General features: G+C 32.1%; 1 long non-coding RNA gene across 1 annotated transcript; it reads right to left on the bottom strand.

Moving 5' to 3' along the window:
• Positions 1-460: 460 nt before the first annotated feature.
• LOC139527419 (uncharacterized) lies at positions 461-6,780 on the bottom strand. Its single transcript, XR_011665359.1, has 4 exons — positions 6,646-6,780; positions 3,995-4,101; positions 2,797-2,920; positions 461-598 (listed from the first exon to the last, which is right to left on the bottom strand). It is a non-coding gene; the product is annotated as an uncharacterized lncRNA (long non-coding RNA).
• Positions 6,781-19,505: the final 12,725 nt, after the last annotated feature.

The raw sequence follows: 19,505 nt of genomic DNA, 5'->3' as shown, positions 1-19,505 counted from the left end.
AGGAATATACTTTTAGAAACATTATGTACAAGTTGAAACTATGGTTTTTTAATTCATTTTTTTAAAGATGTAAACTGAGAGTGTAAGTGTGCTGCTAATCGAAGCCATTCCTAGGACATACTAATATATATTTGACAAGTCAATGTATTGACAGTAGAGAGATTGTTTTATTTGTGTAAGTTTGTTTTTGGAAGAAAAAAAGAGAGTTTGTTTTTCACAAATGTTAGAACTGTGGTTGGTCTCAATTCCTGTCCAAGTATGTTTTCTTAATCATAACTTATAAAACATTGAAAATAAACAGATGAAGTATTACGGTAATTTATGTACACATCTGTATAAAAAGAAAAAAATAGTGTTTCTTTCGAGCTCCACAATTTTCATTCAGCGATTAAGCACCTCAGTTTTTATTTAAGAAAATCACTTATGCATAGTATTGCAACTTTCTTAATTTATGGTTTACCTGGATCTTTAGCCCACTGAAGAAGCGTGCTTTTGAACAAACGAACATGTATCGACTTCTTTGCCATTCCAACCTTCTCCATGACATCTTTGAATTTCCCATCGTCTGCTTCAGATAACTGCAGAACATCGCACTCACCTAAAACAAAGTTGAATAGAAGTTTGTCTATTTAGCATATTAAATTAAACGGTACTACTTGTACTGCACTAGATGCTTATTTTGGTAATGAACTTTTCTACGGTGATGTTCTTGGAAACACGATTCGAAAATCTAAACCAAAATATAAACTTTACAGAGATGATTTAACAAACAAAAAAAAAACGAAAAACACAGATATATAATAATGTATTAAAATTGCAATAAATCGTACAAAAAGTAAACTACACGCTGGTCACTTTTTGCTTACTTTTTTATCAGTGTGTTGCTTAAGAAATAAGTGCACAAAAAAGGTGAAATATTTCATCTTCATGTGGCAACTTCCCAGATGCACCTGCATGTGAAGTATATATCTCATTGACACGTAACAAGTATGAGAGTCGTAGTGTAGTGGTTAGTGCATCAGACTACTAACACAAAAATTGCTTGTTCTATTCCCATTCCGGGGTGAAAAGTTCAGGGACTGAATTTAAGGCTCTCTCCTGACACCATTTGCGAGTATGGTCTTTTTGAAACGATGATAGTCCGTCGGAAGGGAACAATAAATGACTGACCCGTGTTATGAGCGCTATATCTTGCTCGTCAAAGACACCCTTGTAGATTTAAAAAAGAGCAGGCTAATGCAGCTACATGGCAGGACTCGCACCGCAAAGTGGGTTAACATACGTTGCAAAACCTGTTTCCCAATACACTATCATTAAATATGTTTAGATTAAGTATCTACAGATAATGTTTATGATTTATAACTTCGCCTAAAGATCGACATCAAATCCCTTAATTGCATTATTCAGGTAGTATATGCATCGACACTGGCGAGATAACTGACAAACGGAATGCACAATAACATAATCACTGGTTAAGCTAAAACAGTTTGTGAGTGTTCATTATTTCTTCCAGTTACAATTAGTAAAATAAGGGTAGGATAAGATTACATATCAGTGATTGGCATACAAATAACCGTCTTCAATTATACGGGCACATACTACACAACACATATCATTCGAAAGTTGACACTGGTGAAAAGAAAACTGTATAATGCCAGAACATCATTTCCATAGTATTTAGTCAAGATAATGTATCTTTCCGTTCCTGAATGTGTGTTGTGTTCATTATGTGATATAAATATGGTAATGTATGATTTTAGTTTCTGGTAGAACAGTCGATGGTATACCTAGAATACTGTATCCAGTTCACTTTACTGAAACTTTAAGTAAACATATAGCAATTCGAATTTTTATTAGTTTGAAAATGCCGGTAACGTAAGGTACTTTTACTAATTCACTAATGAATGACACAATAACATCTTCTTGGATGCTAACTTTTGTCGTTTCTCTTTTGGTAATCAAAAAAGTTCTTTCAGAAAAACAAACAGAAAAATAAAAGAATCATTTCCATTTTGTTTTGTAAAAAAATAACAATGATAAGTACATAAGGTTTTTAAGTATTCATCCCTTGAACATTGTTGAAAAAAAGTTTTACACAACAATGTAGTATTGACTATTTTCAATTCAGGTCACGATATCCGGAATTTAGTTCCTCATCTTTGCTAAAATTATGTTTCTTTAACCTTTTTTTGTCTGAGATGGGTGTTTCTGCCATATTGAATTATTGCTGTCCAAGGAAATAAGACATATGAATAATGCATTGTGGGAACGTAAATCCTCAGTAAAATTTAACCCACGGTTAATTTTTTTAAACCGACGGTTGAACAACAGAATTTTAACCCTTGGTGAAGTAACCGTAGGTAGAATTATTTTACCCTGGGTTATCTTCAACAGAGCGTTGAATTATTTAACCTTGGGTTATCTTTAACAGAGGGTTGAATTATTTAACCCTGGGTTATCTTTAACAGAGGGTGATAACCAAATGATAAACAACTAGTTCCAGGGGTATAACGTAAATAATGTTATTGACTGATTCGTGTACGTCAGACGTCATTTCATCTCGATGACCTTAGTTGCATTCTTAATGAATATCACAACTTTTCAGAACTAGTATTAATTATGTTCTTAAATTAATTCGTTTATCGTAATATCGTTTTATATATGTTGCCTATGTTTTAAATTGCTTCGCCTTGGTGCGAATTGAAATATTATGCATTAAATGTGTATAAATGTCATTTTTCTGTGTAACTAAATTTATTATAACAAAACAAAACTTTGTCCATTCAATATACTTACCATGTTTCATGAAGCTCTCATAATACTGAAGAAGACTTGCTCTTTTTAGAACACAATGCAGCTGCCATTCTAACAAGTTCTGGGGTTCGTTTGAAGCCATACCCTGACGAACACAGCAACAAACCTATGCAAACAAATACTATTAAAGTATTGTGCTTTTATAAAAGAAAATATAGGAATTGTAGTTAACTTCTTTAATAGTTATCAAAGGTACCAGACTTATTGTTTAATACTACAGACACGCGTTTCGTCTACATAATAGATATAGGAAGATGTGGTGTGAGTGCCAATTAGACAACTCTCCATCCAAATAACAATTTAAAAAAAGTTAACCATTATAGGTCAATGTACGGCCTTCAACACGGAGCCTTGGCTCACACCGAACAATAAGCTATAAACGGCCCCAAAATTACTAGGGGAAAACCAACGGTTTAATCTATATAAAATAAAAAAACGAGAAACGAGAAACGAGAAACACGTATAAGTTACATAAACAAACGACAACTACTGTAGATCAGATTCCTGACTTAGGACAGGTGCAAACTCATCAGTGACGCTCAGATTAAAATAATTAGAAAGCCAAACAAGTGAAAAGTTTAAGAACATTGAGGACCCGAAATTCAAAACAGTGGTGCAAATAGAGCTTACGTAATCTATGTCTTGTGTTTTAAATACAAAAATACTATGTAAATGTGCAAGTACAAATACTGTTACTGTTACCCAGATTTGAGTTTTACACATCATAGGCGATGTAGTAAAAAAAATCAATATAAAAACTTTTCTGGCTGAGAAAAATAGCACCTTACTTTTCAGAACTCACCTGTTTATCCTGTATGAATTATCATTAACCAATTTTTTTTATTCATCCCCCTAAATAATCATTCTAATAGTCTGTTGAAGGACTTCCATTAAGTTCATATTTCAGACGGAAAGTTTATGTGTGGTCAATCGTATGTGCACAGTTATAAAAAAGCCTAAACTTTAAATTAACAAACCCCATGATTATCGATATGTTGCATTTAAAGTAATAAGATCACCGGGGTAGATATTTTTTAAAGATATTCTTATAAAAACGCCTTTTAAAGGTAGTTTTTTGTCATAAAACCAATTATGTTTATAAGTGGTTGTTTTTTTTGTCATAAACCAATTATGTTCATAAGTTTTCTATCTTGTATTATGAGTGAAAAAAAGTACTAACGTTTTTCTACTTATTTCGCACAATTCAAATATTTTTGAATACAAAAACAAACTGTGTTGCTAATTTTCCTTTAACTTCCAGCACGTTCTTGAATATATACTTTAAATCTACAAATATACAACCCCTCCCTTTATTTAATCAATTTCGTTTTAAGAACGGCTAATCTTGTTTAAAATGAAACATACAGAAATCATTACACGTAAAATATGTAATTTCAAATACACAAATAGAACTCAGGCCAATAAAAATTCCATAAAAACACTGCAGAATTCGCATAAACTCAAGAAGGAGTGTGACGTAGTATGTCGAGAAGATAAAAAGTAAAATCACAAAAATGCTGCACTTAGAGGAAAATTCATGCGGAAAGTCCATAATCAACATTGTATTAGTATCTTAATCACTATTGAAACAAGTAGTTAAGCGTCTACTGCTATCCCTTATATAATATTACATCAAGACCACATAGTGTAAATCATACATAGTATAAAAAAGAAATAACTGTAATGTATATAAATATTCATACATCTTTAAGTTTCAACATTGCACACCAATTATTGCAGAATACAGACAATACAAGTTAAGTTTGGTCACGTCTTTCTGCACAATCTTAGCCTTTGCCTCGTACAGATGAAACACTTTTCGTCTATATAACTATTACCTACTTGTAATCGCTTCATTTTTAGGAAATACGTTTTTCCGTTTAAAATTTATATATATATATACAGGAAGTATGTTATTCTCTGTAATACAATGTACATGATGTATGATTCACAAATCACTAAAATTTTGAACAGGAAGTTTTTTTCTATTGATCTTAATTATTCGTTACCTAATTAAAACTATTTTTCATGGTATATTGAAAAAAATGTATACTACTAAAGCTCATTTTTACGGGAACATTAATACTTTTCAGCTTAGCAGTCATCAGCTGATTGTTTCAATTCCAATACATATTACCACACAGAGGCTACATGAGGGGAAACACATTATCTAACGGGACATGACAAAAAATGTAATCGATATGAGTTTTTTCTTCTGTTAAAGTTATAAAACTTAACCAAATTAGTAACGGCATAAATACAATATATGGTAGGCGGAGCTCTAGTCTCATACAAAAACAGCAGGCATTTAAATACAATCAACACTTATTGTCTATATAACTATCAAATACTGCTTACCTTTTTCCTGTATTTTATCAGAGTTGGTGTGCTGGCTACAATATCGTTGTCAACTATTTATTATCTCGAATGATGCCGAATTCAATTTAATTGTATATAACAACTAATTCAAAGGAAGAGAGAGAGAAAACTTCCGCCTCAAAATATTATCGATTTGTTAAAATTGAACGTGGTTTTATTTACAGAGACAAATATTTCCCGTTAAATTAAAAAAAAATAAATGTATTTTCTTCCTCAACTTATCTCCTACTTACACAATGAGATACAGCCTAGTTTTTGCGTATGTGTACGAGAAAAAAACTTTCATGGATACAAGCCATGAATTTTATAATTCTGCTAAAAACACATGATTGGTGAACTAGGCAGAGATACAAAATTTAAATGGCGAAAAAAACGTTGACAAACAAAACAGATATTTAACAAGAGGGAATTAAAAGTTATCCCTTTTAAAGTACTTTCCTTGCAAATGATTAACTAACCAAATGATTCACACGTGACAATAATTGCTATGTATACTACATTTATTATAACCTTGTTTCCGCATGTAATTGTCCGCTGTATGATTTCAAAATCGTGATAATTTAAAAACAAAATCTAGCCATGGTTACCGTTAATGTAAATTAAATGCATCTATAAGTTTGAATAATAATGAATTTTAACAAATTGAATGTGGTCCTGAACTAAGATTGACAGCACTACAGAATCAATTCTAACATTGAAATGACACAATTCATAATCAGCTATATTGCTATGATATTGCTGTTTTGATTCCATTAAATGTGATTTAAACGATGGAACATAAGGGAAAACAAACAAAGTATTTAAAAGAAATAACTTTAACTTATATAAGTTTTCCTCTATCTTTAAATTACAACATTGGATAGAAACATTAATTGCAGGATAAAGACAATTCGTGTTAAGTTTTGAGCAAGTATTTCTCCTAATTCTTAGCCTCATACAACTCATACATGTATCTGTAATACACTTTACATTTTCCGTCTATATAAGTATAAATTATTTTTAGCTTGTTCATTTTAAAGAAAATACTTGTTTCCGTTTTAAATGTATTTCTAACAAAAAATATGTTTTCTTATAAATGATTCATAAATCACAAAAATAATGAATAACATTATACACCCATTTTACGTGAACATTGCTATTTGTCGGCTTAGCAGTCATCAACTGATTGTTTTTATTCCAATACATAATACCACACAGAGGCCAAATAAGGGGAAACACATTATTAAAAGGAACACGACAATAAAGGAAACAGTAGTATACAATCTTTAGCTGGCTGTTTTCGATATGAGTTATATCAAAGATACAACATTTCACAAAATTAATTGCAGGATAAAGAGAATAAGCGTTAAACTTATCATCGCATTTTCTCCTGTGTCATGGTATAATACAAAACAGCAGACATTTAAATACAATCAGTACTTAATGTTAAAGTAAGTATTTAATACTGCCTACCTTTTCTCACTCTTTTATTAGAGTTGGTATAACATGTATAATGGCTACATTATATTTGTCAACTAGTACTTATCTGTGTACGGTTTTCGACGAATGTCGAATATAATGTTAATGTAGATAACACATACTTTAACTGAAGAGAGAACAACTTCCTGTTCAAAATATAAGTGATTTGTAACAATTGACACGTAGTTGTACAAATAAAAACATTGTCTATGTGTAATGAATTTAAAACGGAGAAATATCTTTGATTATCACAGATTTTGTACTGATATGTACGTTTTTGCATGGCCAATAATAGCCGGAAGTCAAGGTTGGTTATCAGCCCTCGGGGCCGATATCGATATCAGCCCTCGAAATCCATATCAAGCCCCCGAGTTTAACTTCCGGTAATCTGTCAATCAAAGGCTATTTGTAAACAAGTTGAATACAATGAAAAGAAATTTAAAAAGTTACAAATGTGCTGTAGAAGAAAAAAGTAGAAATCACAAAAGTTCCCGTAAAATTTTGACGTCATGAAGAATTTAGAAAATATATGACGCCACACTGGAATGAGTATCGATATAGGATTCTTCCTAAGCATTTTTTAACATTTGTAATTTAACACTTTAAAGTCGTTTAATATTTGCAATTCTAAGAATTAATATGTTTATTGTTAATTATTTCTGAAACTTTTCACAAAACGTTGTTAACCTACTGTGATACTTTTTTTTAACTCACATTGATACATTTATTTATTTTTTTCGTTGAATATCTTTTGATTTTTGATGAAATATCAAACATAATTTGTTGTAAGCTATTTGTTTTCTCCTGCTTGAAAATATGTGATAAATAGATTATAACATGTCATTTTCCATATGGTCCATGGTATCAGCCCACGACCCATATCAAGCCCTCGGGCTAAAGCCCTCTGGCTTGATATGGGAGTCTAGGGCTGATACCAGGGCCATATGGAAAATGCCATGTAATAATCTATAATTACTCCCCATTGCTCATATTTACTCAAGGAGATACAAACTAGTTATTGCGAATGTGTACAATTGTTTAATTGGCCATGGATTTCCTTGCAGCATTGGACAAACATGTAAATAAAAGTCATGTTTCAATTCTTCAAAAAGAAAATGAATATCAGAATGGTTTTAAAAAAAAGTTAAATTTCTTAAATGTATTTACGTTTTTAACAACCACAACCCAAAAACTTATGATGACATATCCCGTTTGTAATTAAGACTTTACAATAACAACAAAAATTCCAAACCAAATATTTGTATCTATATCTTTAGCAGTAGTTGGTAAAGATTTGAAGTCATTTGTTGGTAATACAACGCCTGCATTAATAACGCATCGTTTATTCTTAGAAGACGAACACATAACTCCATACATTTGAATAGTATGCTAGGCAGATATACGAACCGAAATAAATGGCAAAAGGAACAATGACGAAATAAATAGAACAAGCCGGAATTCAAAATCGTCAATTGTGTGGTATGTTTCCTTGTGAAAATGAACATTGCACATTCTACACAACGGACAATAATTTATAGTTGCATCACATTTGTTTAGACTTAGTTTTCGCGTGTAAATGTCTGCATTATGATTTCAAAATACGTGATAATTTTAAGTCAAAATCTAATCACTACGACCGTAATTATTTATTGAATTCATCTTTAACATGGAATGAAGATGAATCTTTATTAAGTATGTGCATGAATTAAGATTCACAACAATATAGGATCAAGTCTAACATTGAAATGGCACAGTTCGTGTCTATAAATATGTTAGCCTCATGCTCAAATCTATGTCTAGCTTAAAAGCTGTGCCCTTTCTGCGGGTATGTTTACTTTTCTATAATTCGTCATAGACGTACCAAATCTATGATCCTCTTTTCTCTTTTACAAAATTTCCTATGTGTTGACTTTTGACCTGGTGTGTACTTGAATGAGCAACATGGCGTGTGCCAAATGTAGAACTATCTTTTCGAAGAACCTGAGATCACCCCGTGTTTATAATGGAACTCCTGTTGCCCACTCTTTCGTTTTCTATGTTGTAATGTGTGGACTGTTTTTTGTTGTTTTGTGTTGTTTGTTTTCGTCATGGAATTGTCCAATTGTTTTCGACTTGGGAGTATCATTTGGCATCTTCGGCCTTTCATTGATGGTATCGACTTGGGAGGTTGGGTATCATTTGGCATTTTCGACCTTTCATTAATAGTGTCGACTTTAGTGTTTGAGAATCATTTGGCATCTTCGACCTTTCATTGACGGTGTCGACTTGGGAGTATCATTTGGCATCTAGGCCTTTCATTAATGGTATCGACTTGGGAGGTTGGGTATCATTTGGCATTTTCGACCTTTCATTAATAGTGTCGACTTTAGTGTTTGAGAATCATTTGGCATCTTCGACCTTTCATTGACGGTGTCGACTTGGGAGTTTGAGTATCATTTGGCATCTTCGGCCTTTCATTGACGGTGTCGACTTGGGAGTTTGAGTATCATTTGGCATCTTCGACCTTTCATTGACGGTGTCGACTTTGGAGTTTGAGTGTTATTTGACATCTTCGGCCTTTCATTGACGGTGTCGACTTCGGAGTTTGCGTGTTATTTGGCATATTGGGCCTTTCATTGACGATGTCGATTTATTAAAACGTCATCGAGCAAAGAGTCTTGTTGTAAATGAGATCAAAACAACTTTTATATTGGAGAAAAATTAAATGCATGTAACGTTTATACAATCTACATAGGATCCTATCATGTTTTTCAATAAAAAAAAAGTGTTAAATATATTTTGTATCTCCATATATTTTTGGGATTCGTCAAACAAGTTACAAATTCTTGCCGAACAAATGGTACAGTAGATTCAATTTCTTTTGAACAAACTTATTTCATGTGTCTTTTTTTAATTTTTTAATTATATTCAAATTGTTTTACATTTGTCATTTATTGGCCTTTAATAGCTTGCTATTTAGTATGGGTTTTGTACATTATTGAAGATCAGCAGGTGATCTATAGTTGTGTTCCTTCTACTTCATATATGTTTGGTCTTTGGTTGGGTTTTGTTTTCTTATTTTTATATATTGGATTAGACAGAAACGCTGCATAGGCAGTGCGGGATGTACAAACATGATTGGGTCCGTAGGTTGCCTTAACTTTGGTCAACAGTAGACGGCGGTGCTTTTTCTCTCCCTTCTTTCTGTAACAGTACTTGAAAGCAGCAAAGCCTCATTTATAAATATGACCTACCGAATTAGACGTATTACGTTTTACTAACAAGATGGGTGCCATATGTGGAGCAGGATCTGCTTGTGCTTCCGGAGCACCTGACATCATCCCAATTTTTGGAGGGGTTCGTGTTGCTTTGTCTTTAGATTTCTATGTTGTGTTTTGTGTTCTATTGTTTGTCTATTGGTCTTTTTTGTTCCTTTTTTTAGCCATGACGTTGTCAATTTATTTTCGACTTATGAGTTTGAATGTCCCTTTGGTATCGTTCGCCATCCTTTTATCTGATTACATGAACCAAGCAAAAGTGTAGTAAACATTGTAGAACAAAAGGGACTGGAAATTTTGAGAACAAAGAAACGTCTTAACCGATGCCGAAAACATTAAAACTTAAGACAGTTGAATGAGTTATTTACCAACATTTTACATTACATGATCATAATTATCAATTTCCAACTTCTGACCTATCGAAACGATCGAGAAACAACAGAAACAATTATATAATCATTTTTAAGATTGCCGTAAAATTTTCAAACTGTCGTGGATTTAATAACTGAAGAAGGCATATGCATCTGGTCTAAATGACACGATAATGGGACAAGGAAAACTATCTGAAACCACCTCTATTGGTATTGAATATTGATGATACAATACAACGTAATAATAGGTCAAAAGTCATAAATTGGTTGAGAGAAAACAAATCTTGGTCACAAACTAAAACAGGGAGGGGGAAACATCAACTATAAGAGAAAACCAAAGGAACACTGAAGGGCAACAAAACAAAAGCCAACATACACAGAAACGATAACAAGTGCCATATTCCTGACCTGGTACAGGACATTTTCAGAAAAATAGTGGGTTGAAACTGTTTTAATGGCTAGCCGAACCTTCCGCTTTATAAAAATGTAAAAAAATAATATATCGCTAATATGACAGAAACACAGCACAAACACACGCAAGAACATTCACCAAAGAGAAACGCGCAAACAACTAATATAATAGTCGACACAACATGCTAACTGCAGAACAACATCAATGATGTAATAGACAAACAATTTTATAATTATTTGGAGTACAAACGATAAGACATAACAAATGTTCCTATCGAAACCATAACTGAAAAAATCATGAATAAATACATGAATGTTGTATGTACAAAATACCGAGACACGTTGCATAGCAATGCAAATTCAGACTTGGTAAAACAGTCATATTCGGGAATAGGTCACATTCGGAACTTAGCAGAAAGACGATATAGATATGGTAAACCACAATCTAAGACGTGGTAAAAATGTCATTTCAAAACCATACCCTCCGAATGCATATCATAAATTCTACCGCTGGATGCGATCTGGAAATGTCAAATTGACCATATAGATATATGCCAAAGAAGTAAAATAACAAAAATACCAAACTCTATAAATACTGAATAGGTACAGGCATTTTCTTATGTAGAAAATGGTGGATTAACCCTGGTTTAATAGCTATCTGAACCTCTTACGTCGTCTTGTATGACAGTCACATTAAATTCCATTATATTGTCAACGATGTGTGATCAAAACAAACAGACATAATAGGTAAAAATGTATAAAATTGAAGTACAACAGTCATTATAAATGTCAACAAACATTCCCAAAACAAGCAAACTTTATTAATTATATTCACTTCATTTTAACATTTATATAACAATTGATCAAATCGGATGTAAGTGTTCCAATCTGTATGCTTAGCACGTATTAAGTAACGCCACAAAACGGACTTTGTTTAACATAATTGTATATCATCTGATAATTAATAAATAAAATAAAAACAGTGACAGATACAAGAATTTTTATCTCTCAGGGAAAAGACATAACTTTCACGAAATTAACTGTCAGTTCCAAGTCTGAATTTGAATAAATATTGTTAACGTTAGATCCAATACTTTAATGTGAATTTCAATAGAAATGATGTAAACATATTCAGTTCTTTGTCAGATGAATACAAATGAAATATACAAAAATGTCTTGTGTAAATAGCTCATTCCTAATTTTATATGCTTTTGTGTACATTGTCATATACCTTGAAATCAATAAATTTGATCTTTGTTTTCTGTAAAAATACTGTTGTCTCAATATTTCATAAAAAGTATCAAATGTATATAGTATATGTCTTTGCAACTAGCCACTTTTCATATCAAACAACCGTGCATTGTAAAACAGGTTAATATATTACAAAACAAAATATACAAAAAGTTCACCCAAGATACAAGATACAAGATAGTTTATGAAGCCAGTAATGGTGACCATTGATGGTCATAGTTATCAACTATCATAAACCAATGTAAATGAATCAAACAAACATGCAATCTTTGATACTAAATGATAAATGACAATTAAATCAATGAAATCAAAAGAAAATAACAAAAAAATAAACAAAATGTTTACATATAAGAATACACATCATTCAATAAACCACATATTCGTGTGTATTGATAAAAATGTCATTTACTTATCAGAAATATCACTGTTATCATAATACATCCTGACATTCAATTAAAACAAATTGGATGTGGTATGATTGCCAAATGAGATCCTTCTCGGACTAAAATATAACTATACATGAGTATATTATGATATTCTTCTAATTTCTACTCAATTTTCAAGATATTGTTTCCAATATTTCAAATGGCTTTTCGTTTAATTCAAAAAGAGTTACATGACGGTGAGTATTTGTTATTACAGTTTCATCCTTCGATGAAATAAGCCAAATAGATTTATTCTTATCGGACAATTCATTTTTTCTATCTTTAATTCTTTTTCTAATATATCTAAATGAAAAGAACTTTAAACAAGTCGACAAGTCTTAAAATTATGTTAAACATAATGCCAGATTTCGTTCACAAACATTAATCCGATAATTTAAAGGGTGCATATCTTTCAAATTCGTCTTCACTGATTTGACTCCGATTCTCATATTCGACTTATAACATATTAAAACGTATATCAAATTTAAAAAAAAGTCTCAAAATGAACAATTTACGCTTCATTTACTCGATAGTATGTAAAAGCATTTCGTAGGTTTTCTTTCGTTTGTTTGTTTGTTTTTTTTGTTTGGTTTTTTTTTTTGTCTAGAAGCTATCTTATTAACCAACGACTTGACCTTGAGTAGAATCTATCCAAATTATTTTTGCAAAGAATTCCGCTCTAGCCGATGCTAGGGCCGTCTTAAACTTGCAGTGAGGTGAGAGTTTTTTAGTACCGTGTTGAAGGCCTCACTGTGATTTTGAGATGAAGAACAGCAATAAAAGCGCATAGATAGCGAACTCGTGCAATTGGAATTTTCTAGGTATGTTTGATTTCATATTATGAATTTAAACAATATCTAAATAATCGCTTTTCCCTGTATAAGAATGAGTTTTTGTAGATCGAAACGTCAACCAAATGGTTTATTTACCCTTGTTTCACTTCCAATGTTGACATTCCTTTCCTATTAATAGCTGACAACGCCTATTTTGTGCGAAACCTATATCTAGATAAGGAGTTCAATTGAACATGTTGACGTCACATGAATACGGATTGAATAAAATCTATTTATTCACCTGCCAGTATAAACGATGTGTTCTTTTGTTTATTTTTTTACTAAACTGAACCAAACTTGCTGCTAAAGCGAATTATTATTTTACTATAATAATTTCTATTTCATTGATAATTGAAAAAAAAAAATTTGTGTTTATATATTTCTCGCAGCTAATGCCCCTTTTATAATCAAATGTTCGGCCAACCGAAACAGTAAACATTATAATCTTATGTCATATCCGTTTTTTGGTCATGTTGTAGTTTATTATCTTCTACCTGGTAAAATGCATTAAACATAATTGAGATATCTTGTATTTTTAATTGAGATAGCTTGTTTTGAACTACCATTGGCTTAATTGATATAAAGTCAAATCATGAAAACAAAAATACTTCTTTTGAAACGTCAATTCATACTTTATTTTACCAAAATGTTGTACAATTAGATTGGTTAAATTTTGCATCGCTCGATACTTTTTATTCAAATTTTTAAATGTCATCAACTTTATTTGTCAAATATTCAAAATACTTATATATACTTCAGAAGATTCAATTATGCCCCAAGAATATCGCGATGACAGTGAGTGATCGTTTCGTGTTAATATTACTTATGGTTTATGTTCGATGTGGTAAGTTTTATATTTGACTATTTTTCTATGAGTACATGTTCAAAATAATAACTGTTTAAACAGACCTTTAACAACACAACCAGTGGTAATTATTTTCAGTTCACCTTGTTCATAGGAACTGTATTAACACATGCCGTCTGTCATCTGTCGTTGCTCGTCGTCGTCTGTTAACTTTAAATTTTACAAAAATCCTTTTCTCACTTCTTTGCCACATACCACACCCACCATCGGTGGATGTAGCTAAAATTTATCCCATCACCCCGTCTGCAACCAACATCTCTGACATTCATAAAAATAGACACAAAAGAGGTAAAAGGCAAGTTTGTCAATTATCTTGAAAACTTCTATCAATACCAAAAATATGATGAAATAAAAAAGATAACCTTCTTTTGTCTATCATTATCAAAACTGTCAGTAGGAGTTATTGCCCATAAATTACGAATTTCAAAATGTTGACGTTTGCTTTTATTGAAGTTCAGTGTTTCTGTAGTTCCGTTGTTTTCCTCTTTAGTTGATGTGTTTTCATCGGTTTTAGTTTGTTACCCGGATTTGTTTTTGCTTGATCGAATTATGAGTTGTGAATACTTCCTACGAAGCTTTTGTATGGATTTGGCCTTATGTGAATAAAGGAACAAGTCAGCAAGAAAAGAAGCACAGTTTGTTCTCATGGGAATGTTATTTTTTTTGTTAGAAAAAAACGGCCACCAAACGTACCAAATATTTTGTCAATCAAGCAACCTGATGATGTCAGTTTCAGAAAAAAAAATGTTTGAATACGAATGATTTAACCCTCTCTAAAACAAAATATGTGTACAAAACTATAACAAAAATCAAAATTCTAGTATGACGTATTTCTTTTGCTTTTTAAACAACAGCGTGATTACATTCTCAATATATTTATACTCAGTGCAGACTCAGAGATGTATTAATAAATGTTATAGTTTACCTCCCACGTAAATCCACATGAATCATATCTAATGTGGAAAAATTTTGCTCTTAAAAATTGCAATTAATTTTTTTTTTTGATATTCTAATTCTAATGCAAAACAATAGGAATCAATGCATTCGAAATGAAAAAAATTTAATAAAAAAAAATCCGCGAAATTACATAAACGCTTTTTTTTCACATCAGTAGAATGAAAATTCTTTAGCTAAACGGTTTTTCTGTTATTTCATTAAATAGAGTTTTGAGGTTGGTGTTAATGTATTTTCTATATTAATGCGTGTGCTCATATCTACTGATTCCATCAGGTCACCATGGTGGCTCCTTACTTACGAAATTTCAAATGTGGATTTGACGGTAGTTTACGGACAAAATGTAAGAAAATAAATGCAACTCTTGAGGTTGATTATTCAAAGAATTAAACACATTTTTTCGAAAGATTAAAAATTACTTTCCAACAAATATATGGCTTGCATGAATTGTTCCTACGTCAAAAGCAATCTGACAATGGCATCCATGGTAAAATACGAAAAACGACCAAAAGAAACACAAACGTATATAAACCACAACAGATGAAGGTTGCCCTAGCAACATGAACTCCACCACGAACCAGGGTTGATCTCATGTGATCCAGAGGGGTGATAAGATCCTGCTCCACATGTGGCACCCCTCGTGTTTCTAAATTAAGTACATATCCGATAATGCTGATTTAGGAGGGTTATATTTTTTTTAGGAATGACTGGAGTAAAAAAGCAAATTAATCAATTAGTAATATGTGAAGTTTTTTTTTTAAATCTTGTATCCCCCCTTTTCAACTTTTGTTTAGCTTATACCTTTAAAATCACTTGTCATGTTTCATCATTGTTTAGACGCATACAGCTAGATTTGAATGGTTCATGCTTTTCATGTCAAGATGTTACTTTTGTTTGGTTTAGAATTAAGGCAACAGTAGTTATCGATGGTGAAAAGAGGACATGTGAAGGTATAGGTAACATCCACAATCTGAGGAAATCGCATGAACACAAAATGAAGCGTGACTGGGTAGTTCCACGGAGTTAGCCATGCATATCGGTTTGCAATTTGTTCTACTGAAGGTTCCACTAAAGTCAAAATATAGGATACTTCACAAGCATCTAAACTTTGCCTGTATTTTTCAACCGATAATCAAAAAAGTCCTAAACTATGGGAACATATGTTCATTTAAACATACTTAACATATACACACTGTGTAAACTGTAAATAAACTTGAAATTTTCGGAAAAAGTTAGTGTTCACCTCAAGAACCGGTTTGGCCACAACACAACAATTTCAAATTTATTTACATTTTACACAGTGTGTATATGTTAAGTATGTTTAAATGAACATACGCTCTCATAGTTTAGGATTTATACATTATAGGTTGAAAAATACAGGCAAAGTTTAGATGTTTATGAAGGGTCCTATATTTTGACTTTCGTAGAACCTTAAATCATATACGCGAACAAGTTATAGGTATCGTCAACCAATGTGACTGTACAGTTGAGAATATAGCATTGCATCAAGTAAGATATATGTACAAGTTATACCGAGTTTACTTTTATTTAAATGTGTGCATGCGGAGCGCTAGTTTTTAATTCTATCTGAAAAAAAAATACTTTAAATAATGTTGAAGGCTGTACGGATAGTCTCATAGTTTCATTGCCATTCATACCACATCTCCTTATTTTTATTTTATACTATATATACAAACAAAGTAGTGTTACATACATGAGAAGCAAATGTTTGATTTGTTTCTACTTGAGGAAATAGTGAGGATGAAATGTGGATAAAAACTTTAAACAGTGGGAATGTGCATGCATACGATACTCAAGATGTTTTTAATTATTACAACAGCCTATCTAACTACCATTTTTTTCCTTCCCAAAACAAGCATTTCCGGTTTTCAATAAAAGCCTGTCGTGATGCATTTATTCTCTTATCTGCTGCAAAAGACCTGCAGTCTCAAGACTTCTATGAAATTTGTATGGTTGGAGAGGGTAACAGTGATGTCTTTTTACGTCGGGAATACAATACTGGTAACACGCTTCACCTATCTACAGCTGACTCATTAAGCTGCACAGAGAGAAGAAAGATGGAGATAAGATGGACACTTCACGGACATATGGTCCTAGATATGGAAACTGATGCTGGACTTAATACAATACTGAACTCGACAACCCATTACCTATCCAAAGTGTAGGAATCATGACTGGATGGGGAGCAGACGGAATATGGATTATAGAATATAAGTGTAAGTAAATAAAAAATAAACCTACTTCCGTTGTTAGTTTTTCTTCGACTAATGAATTCAGATCCTCTGTTCTACGCATTAAGGTAATTAAGGGGTATAGAACAAAAAAATGGCGGAGTTATCTAAAATGACGATCTTACTTTGCTTTTTAAAAAAAAGGATAAAAAGTATGGGTCACTGCACTATATTTCAAGCTACGAGTCTTTTAAAATTGCCTAAATTGCTTCATTGTTCATGAAAAAACACATGTTTGTGCATACAAAGAAATCTATGCAAAAGAATTTTGAAATAAAATATGAGAAGATCTGTTGTATTTTATATTTTAAGAAAATAGAAAGAAACAAATGGTTTCACAAAACTTGTGTTCTTGGTACAAGTAAAAAAATTAAAATTTGTCCAGTATAAATTTTGTACTGAAATAGATATCTCCCCTTAAATGGCTTATTTGAAAAATTATTTCTATAAGCAGAAATATTTGGTATTTTTTAAAACATTGTCGATAATACAAAAGATCACTAAGTTTTCTTTATATAAATTAGCAGTGTCCCCAATATATCGCAAATTTGTCTTCAAAATTGCAGATTTGGGCCAAAAACTAGACCAATTATTTTCTGTGATCTTTAAATTCAAGTTGGTGGTATACCGCTGTATTACTGGGGGTGGTCATTACTGTAAGGGTAGATCGTTTAATATTTCCATTTGTTGAAACTACCCTAAGTATACAAAAACCAAAATTGTAGATGCATGGTTAAGTATTTTTCTTACCTCCTATACATTTCTAGGAATATGTATGATTAAAAGCGTCCGCGTGAAAACCGTGTATACATCATATTAGGCTAGTAGGAATGCGTGGCTTATTTCATACACGGTTAGGAGTGGTAATACGTCCCTTTGTATTCCATATTCAGTTATAGAAGGAAGGCGGGGCTTTTTTCATACACGGTTAGTAGTGTTGCTTCCCTTTATAAAAACATAACGGTACCGAGAAAAAAACTTAAAGGTTTCAACAGACCAAGAAATTGATGAAGATTGAAATAAATTCATAAAACACATTTAAACCTAACAAGTTGTTATCGGTGGCATCTTTTTTGTAGGATCGATGGAAGTAGTTTCTTTATGCTTACAGTCTTGAAGACTTGCACATTTAAATAGGTCGCTGGTCTAGATTTCACACGTTGATATAGTCGGTAAGATATATATATAGTGTGCTCGTGACGTAAATATAGATTCTACCACTGCGTCGAGTGTAATACGATATTTATCCACTCGAGACAGTTAAATTTTCAAATTTAAAACGCGAGGCTCGCCGAGCGTTTTAAATATTTAAAACTTAACTGTCAAGAATGGATAAATATCGTATCATACGAGATTTGGTGGTAGAATCTGTTTCTCTAATGATTTTCAAACAATATACAGGGAAACGTATTCCTTCTTTCGAATGATCTGCTAAAAGGTGTGTTCTTTCTATGTGACGTCATCAGCAATGGTCGCCTTTGGTCATGCCGTCCCAATAGGAAATTCAGAAGAAAAGCATGAAAATTCGACGTCTTAATCGGATTTTAACCAATGAAGAACTGATATCAAATTAACCACACGTTGATTAAATTTTGTTATACAATGGACGTAGAAAGGGATAAATTGACGAAAAATCAGGAGAATATGGTATATATAGGGTCAGTAGCGCACTAAGTCACTAAAAATACAAATAAGCATTAAAACAAAAGTGATTAAATTGTGTTGTGATAAGCGATACAGTCTCCATTTCCGTTAGCAGATTACTGAAAGGTTTTCCAATAAGTGATTGTCTTGGAGTCAACTTCAATTTACTAACAAAGGAATGTGAGTTTGTGTCAGGAGGACAACTAATCAACAAATTAAGTCGTCCGGACTGGTCATTCCATACAAAATGTTTAAACGGAACAGTGATGTGTTTGGCTTGGCTCGTTGAACATTAACATTTACTCATATAATATAGTAGATATAGGCATACTATGGGGAATAAACTGTGCTCCACTTATTCATGTTATTGCAGACCTGTTTTATATAGTTACAAGTTACAATTTATGACTAAAATCAGCAAAGACCCATGAAAACAACATCTACTATAAATATTTAATAACACTTTATGATATCTGGATGATATATTGACTCTCAATAATGACGACCACAGTATGTACACTAACGAGATTCAGTTGTAAATGAAATTAATAACGTGTTGTCATATTTTGTACAGCACTGGGCCAATACCTC

The sequence above is a fragment of the Mytilus edulis genome, chromosome 6 (assembly GCF_963676685.1).
Source record: "Mytilus edulis chromosome 6, xbMytEdul2.2, whole genome shotgun sequence".
Classification (NCBI taxonomy): domain Eukaryota; kingdom Metazoa; phylum Mollusca; class Bivalvia; order Mytilida; family Mytilidae; genus Mytilus; species Mytilus edulis.
This window is presented reverse-complemented; position numbering and strand designations above follow the sequence as displayed.